Source organism: Rattus norvegicus, chromosome 1, assembly GCF_036323735.1.
Source record: "Rattus norvegicus strain BN/NHsdMcwi chromosome 1, GRCr8, whole genome shotgun sequence".
Taxonomy (NCBI): Eukaryota; Metazoa; Chordata; class Mammalia; order Rodentia; family Muridae; genus Rattus; species Rattus norvegicus.
The window spans coordinates 262,697,605-262,709,875 of record NC_086019.1 but is presented as its reverse complement, the minus strand read 5'-3'; the positions used below and the strand labels follow the sequence as shown (position 1 = coordinate 262,709,875).

The window sequence follows — 12,271 nt, the reverse complement described above, 5'->3', positions numbered from 1 at the left end:
GACATTTATTAACCACTGGAGTTGGTATGTTATTACAGTTCACTTAGTCATTCTATAAAGATTCATGAGCCCCTTCTAGTGACAGTTAGATTTTGCTTGTTCTCTCTCTCTCTCTCTCTCTCTCTCTCTCTCTCTCTCTCTGAGTGTGTGTGTGTGTGTGTGTGTGTGTGTGTGTGTGTGTGTGTGTGTTAAGTGCTACTATGTTTACATAGGACAACAGGAAGGAATCAGGTCTCTTTCCCATCATATGAGAATCTGGGATCTAACCCAGGCACATTAGCCCTGGTTGTAAGCTCTTTTACCACCGAGCCATCTCACTGACCCAGAAAACTCTTCTTTTTTTATTGGATATTTTTTATTTACATTTCAAATGTTATCCCCTTTCCCAGTTTCCAGTCCATAAACCCCTATCCCATCCCCTCTCCCCCTTCTTCTTTGAGGGTGTCCCCCCCACCTATCCACCCACCCCAGAAAACTATTCTTAAGTGCTGGATAGAGATGGGCGGTAAGTCCCTCAATAAAACTCCCAAGGCTGTAGAACTTCTGTGGAGAAGGCCAAAGTGGGATATGATCCAAGCAAAATAAATAACATTTTTAAAGTGGGATCCTGTTTGTTTGTTCATTTGTTTTTAAGACAGGATATCACTATGTCGCCCTGGTTGGCCTGGAACTTGCTATGTAGACCAAGAAACTAAGCTGGCTTCAAACTGACAGAGATCCTCCTGCCTCTGCCTCAAATGCTGGGATTAAGGTGTGCCCTGCCTTGAAATGCAACTTTAATAGGATTGTTGTCTGTGTGGGTCTTGCTGAGAAATCACAAGTAATGGCTCATTTTTCAGGTTCAGTTGCCAGATGTCTGCTGATACTATGTTACAATAAGACAAGGCCCAGCAGAGGGTTGGCACAGTGTTACAACTGAGTGACAGTGTTTAAGAAATGCCTAGTAATAAAGCAACTTGTTTGCTTAGGGTTCAAAAAACCTGTTTTTGTCAATTAGAAACATTGTCCTTGAAGCTCTGGTGTTGTGGGGTCTAAGGAGTTCCTGTGGTATTTGACCATGTTTCTTCTCTGTGGCAGAGTCTGACAAAACTGTAGCCTGGAATTGTATCTATGTAGCCAGACCCTTGGCTGAGCATGACTTGAGGCAAAACTTAAGTCAGCTTCCAGCTTTATTCTTTCTGTCTTAGCTGCTGGTATCTTGCTTGTCAGTCTCCAAGAAAAACTATATTCTACTCCATCAGAAGTTTTGTCTGATTTGGATAAAACCGCATTTTGCCCTCACTACACAGTAAGGAGATCTTTTAGGCCTTCTCTAAACACTCTCAGTCCTGCCTCCTCAGGGTTACTTTCCCCAGACCTTTTAGGACTCTCAGTACTCACCAGCAGATCCTCTCACTACCCAAATCCTATCCCACTAGAACAGGACTTCCTGTTCAGTTCAGTGCTGGGCCCTGCGTTCTCCACCTTCAGTAGCAATCATCCCACATGGCCTAAACAATGAACACAGCACACACATGGACTCCCAGCAGGTAACCCTCTTTACTCAGAAATCACAGGCCAGTACAAGGGCCCCTGTGACTACTGAATAGGAAGTGTCTACCATATGACTCCATGCTGTTCACCAGGAAGAATCATTTACAACGCATTGAGAAGGAATTCTGGAAATTAAAGGTCTTCTAGATTTCTCTCTGGTGAGATAAAACATGACCAAAAGCAAGTTGGAGGAAGGAAAGGTTATTTGGCTTATACTTCCACATTGCATCATTGGTGGGAGTCAAGCACGAACTGAAGCGGAAGCCATGGTAGAACACTACTACTTAGTGGGTGCTCCTCACGGCTCACACGGCCCGCTTTCCTGGGACCATCTGCCCAGGGCTGACATCATCCACAGTGGACTGGGCTCTCCCATATCAGTCATTAATCAAGAAAGTGTACCACAGACTTGCCTGCAGGCCAATTGGATGGAGGAACAATGTCTACTGGGGTTCCCTCTCCTTAGATGATTCTAGCTTGTGTCAAGTTGACGTGAGACTACCCAGCACAGGTGTACAGAATGACTTCAGCCTCACAATTCAGTGCTTTATTCTAGTAGTACACACTCTTGTGTTGGAATAACACTCACACCCCATACACCCATAGTGAGTCTACACACTCAAGGCCTCCTTCAACCATATGGAACCTCAGAAGCTAATTGTCTGCCTCTGGGTCACAAAGGCCTGTAGATGGAACCCGAGAGGCTCATGTTGCTGACATTTGGAATTTGTGTGTTATTCAGCCTCTCCAAACATAAGCACTCGTCTAATCTGTCAGTCCTTCAACCATGCAGTCCAATGTGGGGAAGGGAAGTGTCACTGTTGTCTCTCACTAATGACACTGCCTTAAGTAACCAGCCTTATCCCCAAGGTGGATATATCAAAATTCAGGTTTCATTCTAGTTGCTCATTGAGCAAAGTTTTCTTCAGGGATCCCAGGCTATCCTAATAACACTAAAATGGAGCACAAGAGTCTGGCTTGCAGCAGCTGTGCAAGGACTCTTCAGGAGGCAAGAGATAAACATGGAGTAAATGCTACAATGGTGTCATTAGGCGTCCCCAGAGATAGTTACTATCTCAGTTGCTTTTCTATTGTTGAGGTACGGCATCAACATGATGAGCAAAGCAAGAGTTTGCTGTGGCTTACTACAATTTCAGAATGAGTCCATGACGACCATGACAGGAAGCATAGCAGCAGGAAGGCAAGGTGCTGGGGTAGTCACTGAGAGCCCTTCTCCTGAACCACAAGCAAGAAGCAGAGAAAGCATGCTTGCAATGCCACACATATTTTGAAACCTCAAAGACCAACCCATTGATGTCCTCCAACAAGGCCACACCTCCTAATCCTTCCCAAACAGGTCCATCAACTGAGGACCAAATATTCAGATATATGTGCCTATGGGAGCCATTCTCATTCAAACCACCACAACTACCTAGCCTGTTACTGCTTTAGGTCAGGGAAATGGCCCTGGAAGAGGTGAGGTCTAAGCAGAATCCTCAAGAATAAACTAGAATGTTCCAGGTGAAAAGTGGAGAATGGAGTAGGCAGGCAGAGGGACCCAGAAGGCAACTTAGACAGGATTGTGAGACCAGGGCTGGTGAACTAAGTAAGAGTTGATCCAGAAAGACCTGCTAAGCAACCAGAATCTTCATCTCTAGTCCTTCAGAAGCCACAGCAGTGATTTAAGCAAATGAATGACAAATATGAGAGCTACCTCAGTGTGTGTGTGTGTGTGTATGTGTGTATGTGTGTACTGTGTGAGTATGTGTGTGTTGTATGTGTGAGTGTGTGTATGTGTATATTGTATATGTGTGTGTATGTGTGGTGTATGTATGTGTGTGTGAGTGTGTGTGTATGTGGTGTATGTGTGAATATGAATGTGTGTATGTATGTGTATATATGTGTATGTGTATGAGTATGTATGTGTATGTGTATGTATGTATGTGAATGTGTGTGTTATATGTGTTGTGTATGTATGTGTGTGTAGATGTGTGTATGTGTGTATTATGTGAGTTTGTGTGGTGTGTGTGTGTATGAGTGTATGTGTGTGTGTGTGTTATGTATGTGTGTATGTATGGGTATATGTATGTATGTGTGTACTGTGTGAATATGTGGTGTGTGTGTGTATCTGTGTGTGTATGTGAACACACACACATCTGCAGGTGTCTTGGCACTCAACCTGGTCAACAAAAGAAGCAGGGAGGCCTGAAATAAGGGAATGGCAGTGGGCACAGAAAGGGCAATGGGTTCACAAGCAAAGAGAGGAGGAATCACTCAAGTAGGAACAGTCTGGAGGCCTGGCTCTGAGCTTGGACATTCCAGTCACAGCAGAGGACCCCACGCTGCTACTCCTTCCTTAATCCTTACCTACTTCACGGGGATGTCAGGGGACTAAGAGGGATAGCCTAGGAGGAAGCAGAGCTCTCTCCAACCACACCACCACAAGTGGACAGCACTGGCTTGGCCCCAGCACAGCCTGGGGAACTGGAGGACTTCAAATTACTCTCACAGCGCAGTCTTTGTCCATGATCTATGTAACATCTTTGGTGATCAATAGCTTTTGGACAATCCAGTCTCCTTTCTCAGACCATAAATAGATGATAGATAGATAGATAGATAGATAGATAGATAGATAGATAGATAAATAGATGATTGATAGATAGATAGACAGATAGATAAATAGATGATTGATAGATAGATAGATAGACAGATAGATAGATAGATGAGAGAGAGAGAGATGAGAGAGAGAGAGAGAGAGAGAGAGATCATAGAGAGGGAGAGAAATGTAGCACGACTTTCAGGAGTCGGCTCTCTCATTCCGTCCTGTGGGTTCTCCTCAGATCATCAGCTTGTCAGCAAATGTCCTGACCCACTGAGACATCTGTCTGGCCCCTGACTTTCTTTTCCATAACAAGAGCTAAATGATTTCCACGGTCCCTTCCAGCTTGAATTTCTGTGGCTTTGCAGTCTCAGTCACCTTGCCCTCCATCTTCCTTGATAATACTTTTCATGCAAAAGGAGGAAAAAAAAAACCATTGGAGAGAGATTCTGATCCCAAAAACTGCAATGGAAAAGCAAGTATGCTTTGTGTGCCTGGAAGGGCCATTACTGTGCTCTATTCAAAGGTGCCAGGAAAGAGCTCAAGAAAGCTTCATTTAAAAAGTATTATCATTCTTCTATCCTTCTATAATGGGCAAATTATCACTGGACTTGATATTTCCTCACAACTGAGTCTACGTCATGTCCAGGTGAAGCCAAGCAAAGGGTTGTTCTTAACCAGCTTTATTTGAACAGAAGCAAACTGGAAAGAGTCTGTAGGGTCTATGGGCAGATGGTTGTACTGTCAATCAAACAGCACACCACTCAGCACTTGAAAGATGTGACCTTTAAAGTTGTGTGTGTGTGTGTGTGTGTGTGCGCGCGCGCACGTGTGTGTGCATGTGTGTGTGTGTGTGTGTGTGTGTGTGTCTGTGTCTGTGTCTGTGTCTGTGTCCATCCCCATGTAGGTTATGTGCACAGGAGTGTGGTTCCCACGGAAGCCAGCAGACGGAGTCAGTCCTTTGCAGCTGGAGTCACAGGCAGATGCAGGCTGGTGACAAGGATGCTGGAAATAAAACTCAGGTCCTTGGGCAGAGCAACTGTGCTCTTAATCATTGAACCAAAAGGCTCAAATTTTTCATACTGGCCACATGGGTGAACTTCAAAACCATTACAGTAAAAGAAAACCCTAAGCGTATAGGGAAAACATGTATAAAATCACACATTGGATAAGCGTGTGGTATCCAGGATTTAGAAAGTACACCTACAGTTCTGCAGCCAAAACATAAACAATTCCACCTAAAACTGAATGATGGACTTGGATAAAAAAACTTCTCTAATGAAGACGTAAATGGCCAATGACCACATGACAAGATGCTCAACGGCATCAGTCATCAGTGAAATACATGTTGAAAACTACAGAGAAATGCCGCTCCATACACACTGGAACCACGGAAATAGTAATAAAAGAATATAGTAGGTGTGGGCATCGGCAAGAGGGACTTAAAATGGTGCAGCACTTTAGGAAGCAATTAGGAGGTTCCTCGAGAAATTAAACAGCATCAGCATATGTCTCATTAATTCCACTCCATGACGCATAGTCAGAAGAACTGACGCTTCACCGGAAATTTGCTCACAGGGTGCTGGGAAGACAGTTCTGCAGGTAAAGTGCTTTCCGTGTGGCTCGGATCACAGCTCTATTGCTGTGAAGAGACACCATAACCATGGCAACTCTTATAAAAGAAGGAATTAAATTTGGGACTTATTTATAGTTTTAGAGCATTATCTTCCCCGTGCTGGGAAGCAGACAGGCATGGCATTGGAGCAGTAGCTGAGAGCTTTACATCCTGATATGTAGGCAGGAGAGAGAGCGAGAGAGAGGAGAGAGAGAGAGGAAGAGAGAGGGAGAGCGCCAGAAAAACACTGGGCCTGGATCCTGGATTGTGCTCCTGAACCCTCAAAGCCCACTCCTCAGTAACACACTTACTCCAACAAGGCCACACCTCCTAACCCTTCCCAAACAGTTCCACTACCGTGGACTATTCTCATTCCAACCACCACACCATCCAAATATGAGGACTTGTTTCGATTTCTAGCAACCACACAAAAGTCAGGAGATAACAATGTCTCTGTAATCCCAACCTTATGGAGGCAGCAACAGGAGGAGTCCTGGGGCTTTCTGGTCAGCCAGCCTAGCCGAGTCCATGAGTTCCAGGTTCAGTAGGGTGCTCTGTCTCAATAACTAGGGTGGGAACTGATGAACAGCCTCTAGCCTTTTTTCATACCTGCACACATATGCATGTACACACACACATATACACATACAACGTACACACATACACACCACACACTCCATACACACATACACACATACGCCACACACATACACATACAACATACACACATACACACACGCCACACATGCACACACCACACATACACACCACATTCACACACATATACACACACCACACCACACCACACACACACACCACAGTACACACACCATAATACACACACATACACACACACCACACACATATACACACATGCCACACACACATACACACATGCCACACATGCACACACCACACATACACACATATATACACATACCACACACACTACACATACACACACACCACACCACACATACACACATACACACCACAGTATACACACATACACACACACCACACACACATACACACATACACACATACATACACCACATACACACATACCACAGACACTCATACATACACACATACACACACCACTTACACACATACCACACACTCATACACACACATGTACACACATACACACTCACATACACACACACAGGAAAAAGAAAAAAATGAATGTGCATGGCAGCATTATTACCACAGCCAAAGGAAACAACCCAAACGCCCATCATAGGAGGAATGGGCAAACACGTTATCTACCCACTCACCGGAATACTAATACCCAGTGCGTGAAGCCCTGATACATAATGAATAGAGACGAATCTTGAAATCACTGGGTGGCACAGGAAATCAGACAAATAGCTCAATTTACATTAAACGTACAAAACAGACAAATCCACAGGAGGAGGAAATGGAACAGAGATTTTCAGGAATAGGCTCAGAGAATGAGAACCAACTGCTTAACCCACAGGCTCAACCTTCCGACCTCGTGACATGGCATCAGTCGTCTACAAAGTTAACTCTCCAGAACCACGTCATGAAGTTACTAAAAACCAAACCCGAAGTGACCTTATAAACATTTTACATTAGTTTACGGTTTCGCACTGGGTCACATCCATAGCTGGCCTCAGCCGTGGGAGGCCTTCAGGCTGCGTTGGGTGTGTCTGGGCTCTAATGGATGGCCAAGTGTCCCTTAGAAGTGATACAATGTTCTGGCACAGGATGGAGGTGACAGTTGTGCAACACCACTAATGTTCTCGATGCCCCGTCAAAATAGTTAAAGGGTCAATGCTGTTGCTATGGTTTGCGTGCAGTTTGCCCTCCACGGCTTCCTGTGCTAAGAGCTTGGTAATCAATGGCAGTGTGGGTGTGTCAATTCTGTGGTGGGTCCTTTAGGAGAAGGGACTTAGTGGGAGGCACTTAGGTCATTGTTGATACTCCACCGCAAAGGACTTCAGTTAGTTCTTCTGGGACCCCAGGCAGTTCCCTCAAGAACAAGTTGGGGTGAAGTGGGCCTGCTTCCTTGCTACAGTGGCCCTCCCCTGCATGCAGGTGACCTCCTTTCTACTTCTCTACCATGAAGCAAGGCAGCCGAGAAGGCCCTCACCACCACGGCCTCCAGATCATGGACGCGCAGCATCTAGATCTAAGGAAAACTCTTCTTCATAAGGCATGTGTCTTCTGGTGTCTTGAGATAGAAACAGAAGACAGACACAAGGGAATTATTCAAAAAAAAAATGGTTACGATGAGTAAAAGGGCTGCTTCCACCAAAGCACACTCTGAATCTACATAAACTAATCTACAATAAAAATTATACCAGTGGTTTTAAGGGTTAGGGGATCAATAGAAAAGGGAAGGATATATTTAAAAAATCAGGTTTGGCAGGTGCTGATAAATGCCTCACATACAGTTTGATCATACCTCCACATAACTGAGGGGTAACTTTCAAAGTTTTATAAATTTTGTCCCTGCACCTCCAAATCATGGAGTCTTTAAAACACTGCTTGAGACATACAGAGGAGGCGGCTGCCTCAGTGGCTTCTCCTTAAGCCTTTCTGTGAGTCAAAGCAGGCAGTCCTTTCCTGACTTTCCACGCAATCTGTCTTCGCTTCCTGTGGTCTCCTTAAGGCAGAACACCTGCGACAGTGTCCGAAGGCTGGTGGGGAGGCTCATCTGGCAGGGAGGGAGAGCCATGTCATGTGCCAGGTTTCAAGTCAGGAATTCCTTTAGCTATTAATAGGAGGCGAGACACTTTGATCACTGCTGAATCCTGGTTTTCTGAATCAGTTCGAAAGTGGTCCTGGTTAGAAACTTGGCAGGACGATCACTTTGCAAACCAAACTATCATATCTGCTATTATTTTAGTGCATGCTGAGAGGATTATGAGTGTTTATATATCCCCCACAGCATCAAATTCAGGTCCTGCCTGACACGCACAACAAGCAGAGCAAGGCAGCGCGTCCAGTGCCAACCCTGGATTTGCTCATGGCCTTTAGACCGAGATATAGATTTCACTTTAAACCAAAAGGCACACTTGAAGCCACGAGAAGGAAAAAGGAAATGGAAAAAATATATTAATCTTAATGACTGTCTCAGATAAAATCTGACCTACTTGGAAATGATTTCAGCCCTATTTTTTTTAAATAATTTTATAAGGAATAGCTTTTCTATAATTATTTTGATGATAGATATATTTTTCTCTAGCGATGACAGGGTCACTTGAAGTTGCGTAAGATTCTCCGTTCTAAGCCACACCCTGCCAGCTATTGCCTAAATATTATCCTCTTGGCTTTCTTCTGAGTGCTCCCTAATAAAGCTCTGACTCAGTTTCCTTATCTGTCAAATCGGGAGAACAACAGCTCATATTTCCCAGCATCATTATTGGACTTAACACGTATCAAGTACTTTGAGAAGGAACTGGCTTGGGGAAGTGCCCTGTGAAGGTTTGTCTGCTTGCTTAATTGTTGCTCTGTTTGTTCCCTTTTTACAGAGGGGAACAGTGAGGCTCAGGGTCAGTGGAGACAAAGTCGAATCTGGAAGATGGTGCACACAGAGCCTTACTCATTTTGTTACTCCTCGCGCACACCTCGTCCTCACCGACTCCTGCTTTGTGTATGAAAATACACATTCCAAACCAGAACAGGCAAAAATAGACTGTAACTTAAATCTGAAAAGCACAGAGAGGCAGCCAGCTCCTGACTCAGCCAGGGGCAGGGCAAGTCATCCGCCAATTTTAATGTCACTTTCATACAGTTATTTACAGAAGAGAGATAAGCATGAGACAGGAGGATTGCCCCGGGCCTGGGCTGCATGGTGAGTGGTGAATAAGCCTGGGCTGCAAAGTGAGATCGACATTCAAACCAGAGAGGAGAGAGTGCAAGCAAAGGGAGAAAGGGAGGAGAGAAACCAACAAGGTTTCCACACAGATCAGGACCTGCAGGAAGATACCTCAAAACACAGTTCAGGACCTAATGAAAATTACACTAATCACCTCATGGGCACCACACCGGCTTCATGGTGAGCTGCTGCCCGGCTGGCTGGTGAGACAGTTCAGCAGGCAAAGGTACCAATGCCATCCCATGTGGCAGCCAAGCCTGACGACCCAAGTTGGAGCCCCAGAACCCATATGATGGGAAAGAAAAACCAATTTCTGCAAGCTAGCCTCTGATTTCCACATGTAGACACACAAAATCAATCGATGTCAATAAAATAAAATAATAAAGTAGGAGCTTCCTGTGGGAAGTGAGTCCTACGAAGTGAGATCTAGAACACACAGAGGCTCGAGATAACACTTAAGTTCTGCTATCCTGAAATCATGTCTTCAAGCTGTCTGATTTGGTCTGGCTCCAAAGTCATCTATTCTAGAAGGAATACTTATTTATCAAGACACGTCTGTCTTCCTAGTTCTGCATACTTCACTGACAGAATCCCTTTAAGTTTAGTCAAATTAGAATGTAAAACCAGGCGCTAGTGGAGCAGCACAGAAGTTAAGAGCACACACTGCCCTTGCAGAGGACCCAAGCTTGGTTCCTGGTGCACACAACCAGCCACAACTCCAGCTACAGGCCATTCAGCACTGGCTTCTGGCTTTTAAAGAAACCTGCACACACACACACACACACACACACACACACACACATACACACACACACGAGAGAGAGAGAATAATTAATATTTTTTAAAAATAATAAAGCTATTAAAAATGTGTTGGAAACAGGATATTGGCAGGATATTGATCATAGTATCATCTTACAATAACGTCGATCAAGAGGAAAAGCCCCTGGTGGTCACTATGATAACCACAGCCTCTAATGTAGCTGGGTACAAGTCACTTACAGTGCACATTTGCCAAAGGCCTACCTTGTCTCTGTCCAGTAAACCAGAATGAATTCAGGTTACAGTCTATTCCATGACCTGAAAATCTTTGGTCAAGAACAAGAAAAAGTGGGTGTACTTGGCAGCTAACATAAGCAAATGCTTTTGTGAACCCAATGGGGTGGGAGGGGTCCTAAGAGAGCTACAAGAGACATTTACTAAGCCTGGAGAAGTAGCTCAGTAGAGCATCAACCTAACTTGGACCAGACCTGAGTTCAATCTGCAGCACTCCATACATACACCATACACACATACACACCACATACACCACATACACACACATACATACACACATACACACACACACCATATACACCACAGACACCACATATACCACATACACCACACACACACACACCACGTACACACACATATACACACATACCATGTACTCACACCACATATATACCACACACAAATACACACATACACCACATACACCATACCCACACCCCACATGCACACACCAAACACACACATACACACTCCACACACAGACACCACATATACCACACACCACACACACGCACATATACACACACATCACATATACACACACCACATACACCACACACACACCCCATGCACACACCAAACACACATATACACACCACACACATATACACACCACACACATATACACACCACACAGACATATACACATAACACATACACGCCACACACACACCATCCACACATACTACACATTGTAGTATTTTTTAAAAAAATATTTTTATGAGACTAATTTCCTTAGATTTGCTAATATGATTATGCAAGTACGTTGGACAGGATGGAAGATATAAAATAAACATACAAGAGAATCCAAAAACACGTATGTCATTCCCTCCTAAGGCAAAATACACTATAACACACTCAGATTCATGTCTTTGTTAAAATGAATTTGATTTATAGCAGAGGGAGAGATGGGGAAGCTGAAACTATAACAAGCATTCTTCTCCTCCCCATGAAAGGAAGAAGTAGGGTATGCATGGTTCCTTTAAACGCAGGCATTAGCTATCGTTTGATATATTAAAGGGTCCGTCCTTATCTAGGTTCCACTCCGCAGAACCTGGAATAAAGTAACTTGATGCAAGCCTAACAGAAAATGCAAGACCTAAGCTTCTGCTTGGCAAGAAGACAAGATGGAGATGCCCTGCAGGGCCCCCATCTCTTGCAAGACACGGAAAATCTGGGCACAGCAAGGGGCTAACACACAGAGAGTCCTCTTCCCCTCTGTCCTGTGGGAAGAGAGTGGGCAGCCCAGTCACCAAATAAAGATAGAATCACAAATGGCTTTCATTTCTCTCTCATTTCCGCACTAACAGAAACATATCCCGGTTGAAAACAGAGTTTTCACCACTGTCTCAACTCTTCAAGCCCTCCATGATTCACTTAACTTCCCCGGTGCTCTCTCTAAGGTGACAGCATTACAACATATTCCCTAATTACAACAGAATACCGCGATTGTGTCACAGAGCCACTACTGACACCTTTTACTTTAGATTTTCCCTCAAGGCTTGACTGACATTCATGCTTTTGAGATGGTTTCTGGCTGTTCCTGGAACTCACTCTGTAGACCAGGCTGGCCTCAAACTTAGAGATCCTCCTGCCTCAGCCTCCCAAGTGCTGGGATTAA

At 44.4% G+C, this 12,271-nt stretch overlaps 1 protein-coding gene across 4 annotated transcripts in view; it reads right to left on the bottom strand.

Annotated features, from left to right (window-relative positions):
- Positions 1-12,271, bottom strand: part of Rbm20 (RNA binding motif protein 20) — a 241,241-nt gene that overhangs the window by 202,676 nt on the left and 26,294 nt on the right.